The sequence below is a fragment of the Neofelis nebulosa genome, chromosome 3 (assembly GCF_028018385.1).
Source record: "Neofelis nebulosa isolate mNeoNeb1 chromosome 3, mNeoNeb1.pri, whole genome shotgun sequence".
Taxonomy (NCBI): Eukaryota; Metazoa; Chordata; class Mammalia; order Carnivora; family Felidae; genus Neofelis; species Neofelis nebulosa.
This window is the reverse complement of record NC_080784.1, coordinates 58,484,069-58,496,886: the sequence shown is the minus strand read 5'-3', so window position 1 is coordinate 58,496,886 and position 12,818 is coordinate 58,484,069.

The window sequence follows — 12,818 nt, the reverse complement described above, 5'->3', positions numbered from 1 at the left end:
TATAATTCACACAGAAATGCAAATGAACTAGAATAGCCAAAACAATTTTGAAAGATAACTAGTTTGGAGGTATTGAAGCACCTAATTTTAAAATTATAATGCCACAGAAGTTAAGACAATTAAGAATATACAAATAGAGTAAACAAAATACAAGAGTCCAAAAATACGCCCACACACATATGGCCAATTGATATTCAACCAAACTACAGCAGTAATTCAGTGGAGAAAGGATAGTCTTCAGTATATGGATTTAGAAAAATGAGATACCTGCATGCAAAAAATAAACTGTGAATCATACTTCAAAGTATTCAGCTCAAAAATGGGTCATAGATCTAAATGTGAAACTTAAAACTGTAAAATTCTAGAAGAAAACATAAAGAAAAAAAATCTTTGTGACCTTGGGCTAAGTGAAATTTCTTTGCATATAACACCAAAAGTACAATTCACTAAAAAACATCATAAATTGGACTTTATAAAAATCAAGAAACTTCTCGTTGAAAGACATTTTAAGAGAATAAAAAGACAAGCTAATGACTGGAAGAAAATAATGACAAATCACATATCTGATAAAGGACTTCTATCTAGGATTTATATATAAAATACTCTTAAAACTCAGTAATTTGAAAACAAACTATGCAGTTTTAAAAAGTAGGCAAACAAGATATAGAAGCATCTTAAATGTGCATTGATAGATGAATAGATAAATAGAATGTGATACACACATACACAGTGGATATTATTCAGCCATAAAAAGGAAACCCTGCTATTTGCAACAGCATTGATGGACCCATAAGGCATTATCATTATATACTAAGTGAAGTAAGTCAGACAGAGAAAGACAAATACTGTATGATCTCATTTTTGTGTGGAATCAAAAACATGGAACTCTTAGAAACAGAGTAGTTGCCAGGAGATGAGGTATAGAAGGAATGGGGAAATGTTGGTAAAGAATACAAATTTATAGTTTTATAATGAGTAAGTACCAGGGGCTAAGGTACACATGGAAGCCATAGTTAACAATTTTGTATTATATAGTTGATAGTTGCTATGAGAGAGAACTTCTTTTTTTAGTTTATTTATTGAGAGAGAGAGACACACACAGAGAGACAGAGAGACAGAGAGAGGGAGAGGGAGGGAGGGAGGGCGGGTCAGACGCTTAACTGACTGAGCCACCCAGGCACCCCAAGAATAGAACTTTTTAATGTTCTCACCAGAACAACAAAAACAAAATCATAATTATGTGAGGTGAAGACTGTTAACTAACCCTTATTGTGGTAAATATTTTGCAGTAATGTATATGCATATCAAATCATCACATTGAACACTTTAAACTTCCACAATCTCATGTCAATTATATTTCAATAAAACTGGAAAAAAATAAAATTAAAAATGGGCACAAAATTTGAACAGGCACTTGACTGAAGAAGATATGTGAATGACAAATAAACACATGAAAAAATATATTAACATGATTGTTCAGTAGGGAAATGCAAATTGAACCTCACGTATAAGAGATACCACCTCACTTATAAGAATGGGTAAAATTTAAAAAAAATATTAAGCATACCAAGTATTTGTAAAGATACTGATGAAGTGGAAGTTTATCATACACTGCTGAGGAGTGTAAAATGGTACAAATACCTTGGAAAACAGTTTAGAAATTTCTTAAGTAGTTAAATATATACCTTCTGTTTGACTCAGCCATTTCACTTTTAGGTATTTATCCCAAAGAAACAAAAGTATATAGCCTATACAAAGACTTGTACATAAATGCAGACTTATTTTTAAGAGTCGAAAATAGGAAACAACCCAAATATCTCTTACCAGGTGAATGGATATACAAACTGTCTTATTAGCCATGCAGTTGAGTACTGCTCAGCAGTTAAATGCTGAATGAAATAAGCCAGACTCTACCCCCCACCCCCACACAAAGAGTACTTACTTGATTCTATTTAAATAAAGTACTAGAAAATAAAAACTAATGTATAATGAAAGAAAGCAGATCATGATTGCCTGAGGATTAGGTGTGTAAGTACTGGGGCGCTGTTAGTTGAAAGGGGTAAAGAACAGAGTAAGAGATTACAAAGGGTACAAAGAAACTTTTGGTGGTGATTCATTATCTTGATTGTGATGAAGGTTTCATATATGTCAAAACCTATCAAACTATAGATTTGAAAAATAGCAGTATTGCATGTCAATTAAACCTCAGTAAAGCTGTTACACAAAACATAAATGATTTTAATTTATTCAACTAAGGAAAATTCAATATAAAAGATTTCTATATCCTGTATTTAAATTTTTTTAAGAGGACATGTTTTCAGAAATTGATTTTTTTTGTGTTGTTACCTTCTGAGACTTAAAGTTTGTGGTAGCATACTTTGGAACAAGGAATCTGAGCTGCTTTTCTCAATTTATTTAACAACTGAAGAAATGAAGGACTTAGAAATAAGCTGTATGTTTGTGTGTATAAGTTACTTTGCTTCAAAACCACTTGAATTATGGCATTTTGTTTAAAATGACCTTTAGGTTACTTCAAAAACATTGCTGTAGAAGCATTTTTCGTGATTACTAAAATGATAGAACTATAAAAAAGAAAATCTGGCCCACTTTGATTTCCTTTAGAATAAAGAGTTTTTCAGGTTGGAAAAGAAATTAAGAAAGCAGTTTTTCTGTGCTATGATCAGATTAAGTTCATGTTCAAGCTGTAATCCTTTCTTAAGTGTTCCCAGAAATATCTTGCAAAAATGTAGTCATTTAGAAGAAGCGACTTCATATGAATTATTTCCCTTATACCTAGGCTTTTAATTGTTTTTTTAAAGTAGTTCTATTTCATCCCAAAGTTACTTTCAGAACTTTCAGAAATGAAAAGTAGCTGAAAGTTTCATCAGAGCTGTAAAGACATTCCCTCATAGATAATTTGAAATGTGAATAATGAGCTGTTGTAATATATATTCATGGGTTCAGTAGACTGTCTAAATCTCCTTTAAATAGTAAGTATGTTGGCTACTTGACTGCTGTCTCTCCTAGCAGTTTTTCTAGACAGGATATCCCTCTGTGAAGTCAGACTCTCCTCTTCGTAGTGTGGGTCACATGTATGTCAACTGACTTGTTAAAGCTTGAAGTGAGGGGATAGCTGCCAGCCTTACTAAGTGCAGATTTCATTTTCGTTATCAGTAGGTGAACTGCTCCCTGGGTGTCTTATTAAGGTCAGTCTGATTCAGTAGCCTACAACCACCTTGAAGCCAGTCTGCTTTCTCTGTACTTTCGCTTTTTTTTTTTTTAATTGCTGTTTTCTGTTAACCATGTAAATGCCATAAACAGACTTTTGTTTAGGGGCAAATATCAGAATTTAATCCTAATATTTCCTAGGTACTATTTCACTACATTTTCAAAATTAAAATTATTCTTCTAATAATCATTTGGGCATTTTCTGGGTTATTTAGATCATTTATGGACAGTTTTTAAATGATTCAGATACATTAAATGAAATAGCAATTGGATGTTTTCTAAATAAATTTCATTTCCTTTTACAATACTTCATATCAGATTTGATATTCCGTTTAGAATAACTGAGGTCTGTAGTCAATTGGTATTGAAGGGACTCTCTTCTACCCCTAAAATCCTCTTTCTGGAGATCAAGGTTTAAAAAGGGGGAGGGGAAACTCAGAGTTTGCAGTTATGGAGCAGTAGAGTGGAAATAGGATGGAAAGCAGTAGAGCACATGGAGTTTAGGAAAATGTACAATAAGAGTCTGTTACGGTAATTTTCATTATGTAAATATGGCATTCAACTTCTGTTTGACTTTCATTGGGTTTCCCTTTTCTCCACACCAGCTCATCAGTGGATAAAGGAACTTGCCATGAGGAAGGGAGAGAGAGGAATTCTTTTGTAAGAACAGAGGGACAAATAAAATATTTCATTTGGTTTTGTCATTTAAGTTGAAATACTTGCTAATTGTGTGGTACTTTTGAAAATCTCTATAGAATCACGTATTCTTCTATTTTTTTTCTGTTTTACAACTACCAGTGCTCTGGCCACTGGTCATCTACTGTTTAGGACACTAAACCCCCTTTTTAGTTACTAAGAATTTCAGTTCAGCCACATTCTGAGTGACAAGGAGAACTTGTCATCTTAGGACATTTCACAGTTTGTGTTTATTGTCTGCTTTTTTTTTTTCTTAGCATTTCCAAAAATCTCTGGTGGTTCAAACTAAGCTTTGCTGTCCCTCATTTTACCAGACAGTGCACATATTTTTAAAACATTTTTTAAAGCAATGTACATATACAGAAAGGAAGAACTAGACTTTTCACTTAGAAATAGAGAAGCAACATGAATTTAGAGGTAAAGAAGGCATGTTTTAGAGAAAGACAATATTGGATTCAAAGTCCTCATTAATTCCTTATAAACCTGGGAAGACAGGTTATGTAAAATCACTGTTACTTTACTTCTTGAAATGTAGAAAATGAAAAAAAATACCGAATAGTACTGTGGTAAAGACTAAAATAAGATAGTTTTACTAATAATTTTAGCCATCAGTGCCAATTAGTATGTTTTTAGTTACAGTTTGTTCTCAAGCTCCCATCTCATTTGAAATAAAACATTTTGTAGGTGTGATGCAGGGGGAAAAGGTTAATATACCAAGAGCTATTTCAAATGAGATGTTTATTCTGCCTGGCTTTCTTTCTGCCTGAAAGAAAAAATAATAGCTATTTTGGAAGAATCAAATGTTTTGTTTTTCCTTAAAGAAGGACATAAAGTGAAAAAAAATTATACTTTATTCTACCTTTAAATCCTGTCAGCATCCCTGTCCTTCTGAAGCCACGTTGATTCTTGGCACAGCTACAGACAGTCATAATGCAATGCATCTGAGGAGAATACAGATTTGTTTTAATAGTCAGATTCAAGAGAAGTGTTTCTGAGAACAGGCATCAAACTTTTCATTAAATTTTTGAGAGTCTCATCTTCGTGAGCTTTTACAGATAATATTATGGTAACATAAGTAGCATATATTATTAATGATTTTTAGTGGTTCCAACCAATAACCAAGCATCTCTAGTCATGTCTTTATTTTTTTTAATTTCATTTCAGAGAGTGTATTTTTCTGTACTTGTATAATATGAGAGGTAACTTATTTAGCAGTCCCATATTTACTTAGTACATCTTGTCTTTTTTCAGGATTATCACTTTTTTCCACTGAAATGGAACACAGAATTTAGAATACAGAAGAGTTCTCAGGGAAAGATGAACATTCTTGAATTAAAAATATAAAAATGATAATTTGAAGAGTGAAATTTTATAAACAAGAAAATCTGTTATTAGGAATATCTACAAAGGAAATCCTGTGAATCTAAAATTAACTAGTATTGGAATGACAGGGTAATAAGATTCTGTTACACTCTAAAGATGTTACCAGAATAGTGTGATATTAAGTACTCCATAGAGTTTGGGGATTACTTTTTTTTTCTTTTTCCTTTTCTCTGAAAGAAATAAGTCCTAATAGAGTAACTTTGGGGAGGAATGGAAAAAGTAATTTGTTTTACAGGAGAATATTTGTTGCTTGCCACTTCTCATTGACTTAGTGTTTAAATGTATCTTTAGTTATAAGAAAGAATGATAAGTCAATATATATAATAATAATATAAAATTTACAAAATATTAGATGCTTAGAGAAACCATTAGGACAATAGGGTCAGTGAAATGGTAGTGGATAATACAAGGAAAAAGAAGTATATGAGAAAATTTTAAATATTAATTGTTTCTTTAGACATTTATGACTGTTGGGATTTTCTATTTCTTTTGGGGGTCAGTATTGGTAAGTTGTATTTTTCTGTCACCTTATTTCTTCTCCTTACTTGCCAAAACGTTGTTCATATAATCACATTTTATCATTATAAGGTTGAGGATCTGTAATGTCTACTTTATCATTCCTCACATTGGTGAATTGTTTTTTCTTGATTTTGTTGTGAATTGTATTTAAAAGCCCCCACAGTCAACTCTTAGAGATATCAAACGTTAGGGTTTTTTTTTTTTTGTATTATCTCTATAATGTTTTGATTTTCTGTCTTAGTGTTTTCTATTCTTCATTGTTTTTTTTCTTTTACTTAATTTGATTTTAATCAGTTATTTTTCCACCTCTGAAAATGGAACCTTCTGTCACTGATGTTTTTATTTGTATATTATCATCAACTAATCTGACTCAGAAAACTCACTTTTCCTCTCATGTAAAACTCACTTTTACTCTCACACTACTATCATACTTACAACACTTCTGACACGGGATGTGTGAGGTGTTTTTGTTTTGTTTTTTGGTTTTTTTCCCCATCTCAAGCAATTCTGCACCACCACTGGGTGTCCTACAGCATGACTCAATTTTGATGCTGCCTACCTAGAAACTACATCAGATCCCACCAGATAAAGGGCTCAGTCTCACAAAGCTGCTTCCCACCCTCCAAATGCCAATCCTAATCCAACTTGTTAACTGTGCAGCTGACCTGCAGGCGATAGATTGGAGGCTCCCAGGACTGTCTCCTTGGGCTCCATTTATTTTCTAGAAGGGCTCACACAACTCAGGAACATAGGTTACTTTTCATCAGCTTATTATAAAAGGACATGAAAAAGGATACAGATAAAAATCCAGATGGAGAAGATACATAGGTCAACGTATGTAGAAAAGAGCATAGAGCTTCCATGCCATCTCCAGGTGTCTCTCCCAGCACCTCCTCATGTTCCAACCTGGAAACTTTCTGAACACCATACTGTTAAGATTCATATGGAGGCGTCATCACAGAAGCATGATAAATTATTAACTCCATTTCTATCCTCTGTCCCCTCTGTAGAGGATGGGGGGTGGGGCTGAAAATTCCAAGCTTCCATTCATGGTTTTCTCTTTCTACAGACTAGCTCTACTCAGGAGCCCATGGAAAGTCACCTCATCAGAACAGAGGACACTACGACCCAGGAAATTCAAAGAGGTTAAAAAAATGCTCCTTATGGTCTTACCACTTAGGAAATTCCAAAGAATCTTAATAGTTCTGTGCTAGGAACCCAGGTTAGACACTAATATCTATATTTTCTAATATCTCACATAACCTTATTCAAATTTACTTATTTTTTAACTGTTCTTTTTATGGTCCAGGATCCCATTTAGATACTACATTGAATTTAGGTACCATATTTCATTGGTCTCTTCTTTGTTGTGCCCTTTTCATAGACTTTTCTTGCTTTTGATGTTCATGACAGGTTTTAGGAGTACTAATCAGGTATTTTGTGTATTATCTCTATATATGGATTTGTCTCATGTCTTTCTCATAGTTAGATGGGAATTACGTCTTTTGGAAGGAAGACCATAGAGCTAAAGTACCATTATCTTAACATCAAGGATACACACTATCCTAACATGACTTATCACTCTTGATGTTAAGCTTAGCTTAACACCTAGCTTTTGTCAGGTTAGTTAGACTTCTCCACTGTGAAGTTATTCTCTTTTCTCTCCTTACATAATACATTGTTTGGAATGGACTCATGAGAATCTTACACTTAAGGAATGGAGAGTTATGCTGGACCTACTTGAAGAAGGAATATCTACATAAGTTATTAGGAATTCTTTTGCATGGGAGATTTAGCTTCTGTCCTCCATTTGTTCATTTTAATCATTTATTTATATCAGTATGGACTCATGGATATTTATTTTATGCTTTTAATTCAATGCTATTTTATTTTGTTTCTCAGGGGTTTCATTGTTGGTCATCGTGAGATCTTTTAGTTGGCTCCTGTGCGCTTTGACATTTATCCATAATTTTTTAACATTTAAAAAATAATGTTTATTTATTTTGAGAGTGATAGAGATGCAGAGAAGCAGAGAAAGAGGGGGGGAGAGAGAGAATCCCAAGTAGGCTCTAGACTGTCATCACAGAGCCTGACACGGGGCTCGAACCCGTGAACCATGACACCATGACTCAAGCTGAAACCAAGAGTGGGATGCTCAACCAACTGAGCCACACAGGCACCCCTGTCCATAATTTTTTAAAAGTATTCCCTTCCTTTCTTGTGCTACAAGTTCTCAGGCTTATTTTATTCATTTCCTATATCAGTCTTATAATCAGCCATTTATTAATAGTCCTTATGGTTTTTTTTAAATTGGAAAGTTAGAGTTTAAGATCTGGATGCTAGGCATGTTTGTTACTACTGAGGTGTTATTTCTTCTGTATTTCATCCCAGTTTACAGTAAGTAAATTTGTGCATATCCATACCTATGTATATATACATATCTATAAATATTTCTGTATGTAACTTTGTATCAATGCAGAGCTACACATGAGTTTATTCTGTCTCCAATCCTAATCTCTTACCATATGGATCATTCTGTCCTCTTCACCTTGCTTATTTATCTATTATCTGTCTAAAAGTGAGAAACCTGACTTCTACCAGCCATTACACATTTCCTTAAATTTTCAACTCCGGTATACAAGTATAGCACTATTAGAATTATTAATTTAATTTGCATTTCCATGGGAAATAACTTTATCAACTAAAGTACAGTACTTATGTACACTTGCTTATGCCTTAGTCTTACAGACTCTTCTCATTTCCAGAGCATTTTTATCCTGCCCCTTTAGTGAAGTTGCTTAATACAATTAAGTTAGATTATTTTTGCACATTTTTCATTCCATAAGAGGATTCCCCAACCTGTGAAATTATTTTAAAATTTGTATACATTAATCACTTTTTGCACAGTAAAGTTATTATTATTTTTACAAATATATAGTATAAGGTATATACTATTACCACATCGTACAAAAAGTTCTATTAGACTGAAAAAAAAAAAAAACTATGTTTCCCTATTGACCCTTCTCTCTGAACATCTTACAACCACTGAACATTTGTATCATCTCTGCAGTTTTTTTTAACAGAATATCATGTAATTAGAATCATCCAGTATGTAAATTTTTCAGACTGACTTATTTTGCTTAGGAATATACCTTTAAGATTCAAGTATGTCTTGGGGCGCCTGGGTGGCTCAGTCGGTTAAGTGTCCAACTTCGGCTCAGGTCATGATCTCATGGTCCTTGAGTTCGAGCCCCGCGTGGGGCCCCGCGCTGACAGCTCAGAGCCTGGAGCCTGTTTCAGATTCTGTGTCTCCCTCTCTCTGACCCTCCCCCATTCATGCTCTGCCTCTCTCTCTGTCAAAAATCAATAAACGTTAAAAAAAATTTTTAAACAAAAAAAAGATGCACATAGTATGTCTTTTTGCATCTTAATGGTCCTTTCTTTTTATTAATGAACAATATTCTATTGTGTGGATGTACCACAGTTTGTGTATTCATTCAGCTATTTGAGAGTATGTTTGTGGTTTTCATTTTTTGCAGTTATGAATAAACTACTATAACTATTAACCTACAGTATTTTGTGTGGACATAAGTTTTAAATCTGTTAGGTAAATACATAGGAGTATGATTGCTGGCTTCTATGGTAGGACTGTGTTTATTTATCCTGTGTTAGTATGTCTAAATAGGCAATCATGTTCTCTGAACATAAAGACAGTTATTCATTTCCAATCTTTATATCTTTCATTTCCTCATTTCTTCCTACATCATTTTCCCCCCCTGAAGAACTTCTTTTAATACTTCTTCCGCAGCAGGTCTGGTATTCATGAATTCCCTCATTTTTAGTTTTTCTGATAAAATGATTATTTTTCTCATTTTTGAAAGATAATTTTATCTTCTATACATTTCTAGATTGGTGTTTTTAATTTCAACATTTTAAAATATTTCATTCCAGTATCTTCTTCCTTGTATACTTTCTAATAAGCAGTCTGCTGTAAATCTTATCTTCTTCCTTTAAAGGTAAAGGTGTATTTTTCCTCTGGCTTCTTTTGGGATATTCTTTTGTTTTTGTTTTTCTACAATTTGAATACATCTCTAGGTACAGGTTTTTGTTCTCATTGCTATTTATCCTGTTGTTCTCTGAGCTCTTTGGGTCTGTGGTTGGCTATCTCATTCATTTGGGAAGTTCTTGGCCATTAGTAATTTAAATATGTCTTCTGTTACTTTTTTCTCTTTCTGGTATTCAAAATATACTTATATAATGCCTTTTAAAATTGCTCCACAGTTCTTGGATTTTCTGGGATTATTTTTATTTTTATTTTTTAATTTTGTTAGAGAAGTTTTACTGACATTTTCAAGCTCATTGATTCTTCCCTTGGTCATAACTATTCTACAGATGAGTCTATCAGAGACATTCATTTCTGTTACAATGTTTTGATTTCTAGCATATATTTTAGATTATTTTTTAGAGTTTCTGTCTCTCTGCTTGCATGCTGTTTATTCTTATGTGCTGCCTATTTTTTCCATTAAAATCCTTAACATACCAATCATAGTTGTTTCAAATTCCATGTCTTATGATTCCAAAATCTTTGTCATAGCTGAATCTGATTCTTTTTCTTGTTTTGTCGCTTCAGACTGTGTTTTCTCACTTTTTGGAATGTCTCATTTTTCAGTGAATGCTGAACATGATGTGTCAGGTAACAAAAACTGAGATGGGAGGCCATCAGTGTGATGATTTATGTTAACCTGGATAGAAGTTGAGTACTGTTTAGTATTTACTGTCATTGCAGGTTTCAGAGGCTTCACATTTCTTTAATGTCCTTGTTTGTGTCTTCTCCTTCAACTTTGAGCTTTTGTAAGTACTCCTCCTAAGAGAGACTACATGTTGCACCACTTTCAGCTCGGTACCATTGTTTTTATACAGAGGTCTATTTTTATGTTGTGGTCAGGTGTGGAATAGGGAATGCTTTCTATAGTTTTATGATTAAAATAATTCTCTGAGTTGTCCTGTGCATCAAGACTATGACATTCAAACTGTTTTTCCATTGGTATAGATTTCTTCCCACCCACCCAGTACCCTGCTGATACAAAATATGCTAGAAGGGGACGGATTGGAAGGACTACTCTTCCACACTGGGATGAGGCTCTAATAAAATCAATGCCCTTGAAGGCTATGCTTTGCTATTCAGAATACTCGGGAAGAAGTTTACAATAATAATTTTTCTCCTTCCCCTGCCAGAGTCTGGTGGGTATCTTTCTCACATTTTTATCATGAGACCTGGTGGAATTCCTGGAGATAAAGTCTGTGAAAGTGTGAAAGACTTCTGCTCCCAGGAGTTTCTCATTCAAACTAGTACACACTCAAGCTCCAGAAGTGTGTCAAAATGACCATTTAAATTTCTCTCCTAATTTATGGCTTAAGCAACTTGTGCTCTGGGTAAGCATATCTTGTCTGTGGCTCTTTTGATGTGCCTGTGTCTTCAGATTTTAGAATTGTGGTTTCTTCTGCAACTTTAGTTCTCATGGGTCAAATGATAAAATGGTTTAAGTTTGAGTACCTTTTTCTTGTTGATACACTGGATATGGTAACTTTCAATCCCTTTACATATTGGGACTGAAACCAATCAATATTGGTTTCAGACCATCATTATTTTAACCTTTTCCCTCTTCCAAGATGTTAAAGCTTTTCTTTCTGAACATTGCTTTTGCTAAGTCACACAAATGTTCATATGGTATTTTCATCTTTTTTCAATTGGCAATATTTTCTAGTGTTACTTGTTATATGTTTTGTGAAATATGTTAGTTTTCCTCATATTGTATTTATTGATTTCTAATTTAATGCTTTGATTATACTCTTACAAGTTTGATCTTCTGCAGTGTAATATGTTTTCATTTCCCACCATATGTTCTATCTTGATGAATAGGCTATATATATGTATATATATATATATATATATATATATATATATATATATTTTAAATGTGTATTCCGTAAGTGTTAGATGTAGAGATCTTTAAAAGAGTTTTGTTCATAGTGTAGTTTAGATCTATACCATAACCAGTTGACTTTTAGTTGTTCTATCAATTACTCAGAGATGAAAAATTGTCCCACTGTGACTGCAGATTTATCTTAATTTTCTGTTTCGTTTTTATTTCGTATATTTGAAAGACATTCATACACAAACTTCTTTTTTTTTAATTGGGGGAGAGAGAGAGGGAAGGAAGGAGGGAGGTAGAGGGAAAGGGAGAAAGAATCGTAAGCAAACTCCACACTCAGTGCAGAGCCCCATGCGAGGCCTGATCCCAGAACCCTGGGATCATGACCTAAGTCAAAATCAAGAGTCAGGCACTCAGCCTACTGAGCCACCCAGACACCCCGTACACACAACCTTATTTATGAATTAAACCTTTCAAGATAACAAAATACATCTTGTTAATTTTCCCTAATGGTAATATCCACATCAGCTTTCACGTGATTGCTTTTGCACTGTAAAGTTCTTTCATCCTCTCCTTTTATAATTTTTATTAATTAATTAATTTATTTATTTATGTTCGTAATTAAGGTGCTTCTCTTTTGCAAACATACAATTGGTTCCTGTATTTGTATCTGGTCTCCAAATCTCTGTCTTAAATCAGAAGTATTAGATCTATTTACAGTTAATCTATTTTTTAAAACCGTTGGGTTTAGCTCTGGCGTTTTACTCTATACTTTCTGTTAACCTATTCCATTTTTTATTTCTTTATATATGCATTTTTGCCTCCTTTAGTATTGAGTATTATTATTGTTATTATTTTATAATTAGTTCTTACTCCTTTGTTGGCTTTTCATTTATGTATCTTTGAATTACTTTTAATAGTTGTTACAGAAATTGCAGTAGTATAATTCTGTTTGCACCTTTCATATTTTGTGCTATTTTTGTCATATATAACATTTGTACATACATTTTTAACACCAGCGTATATATATGCTGTTGTTTTTCTTGCATGTTTGTTGGC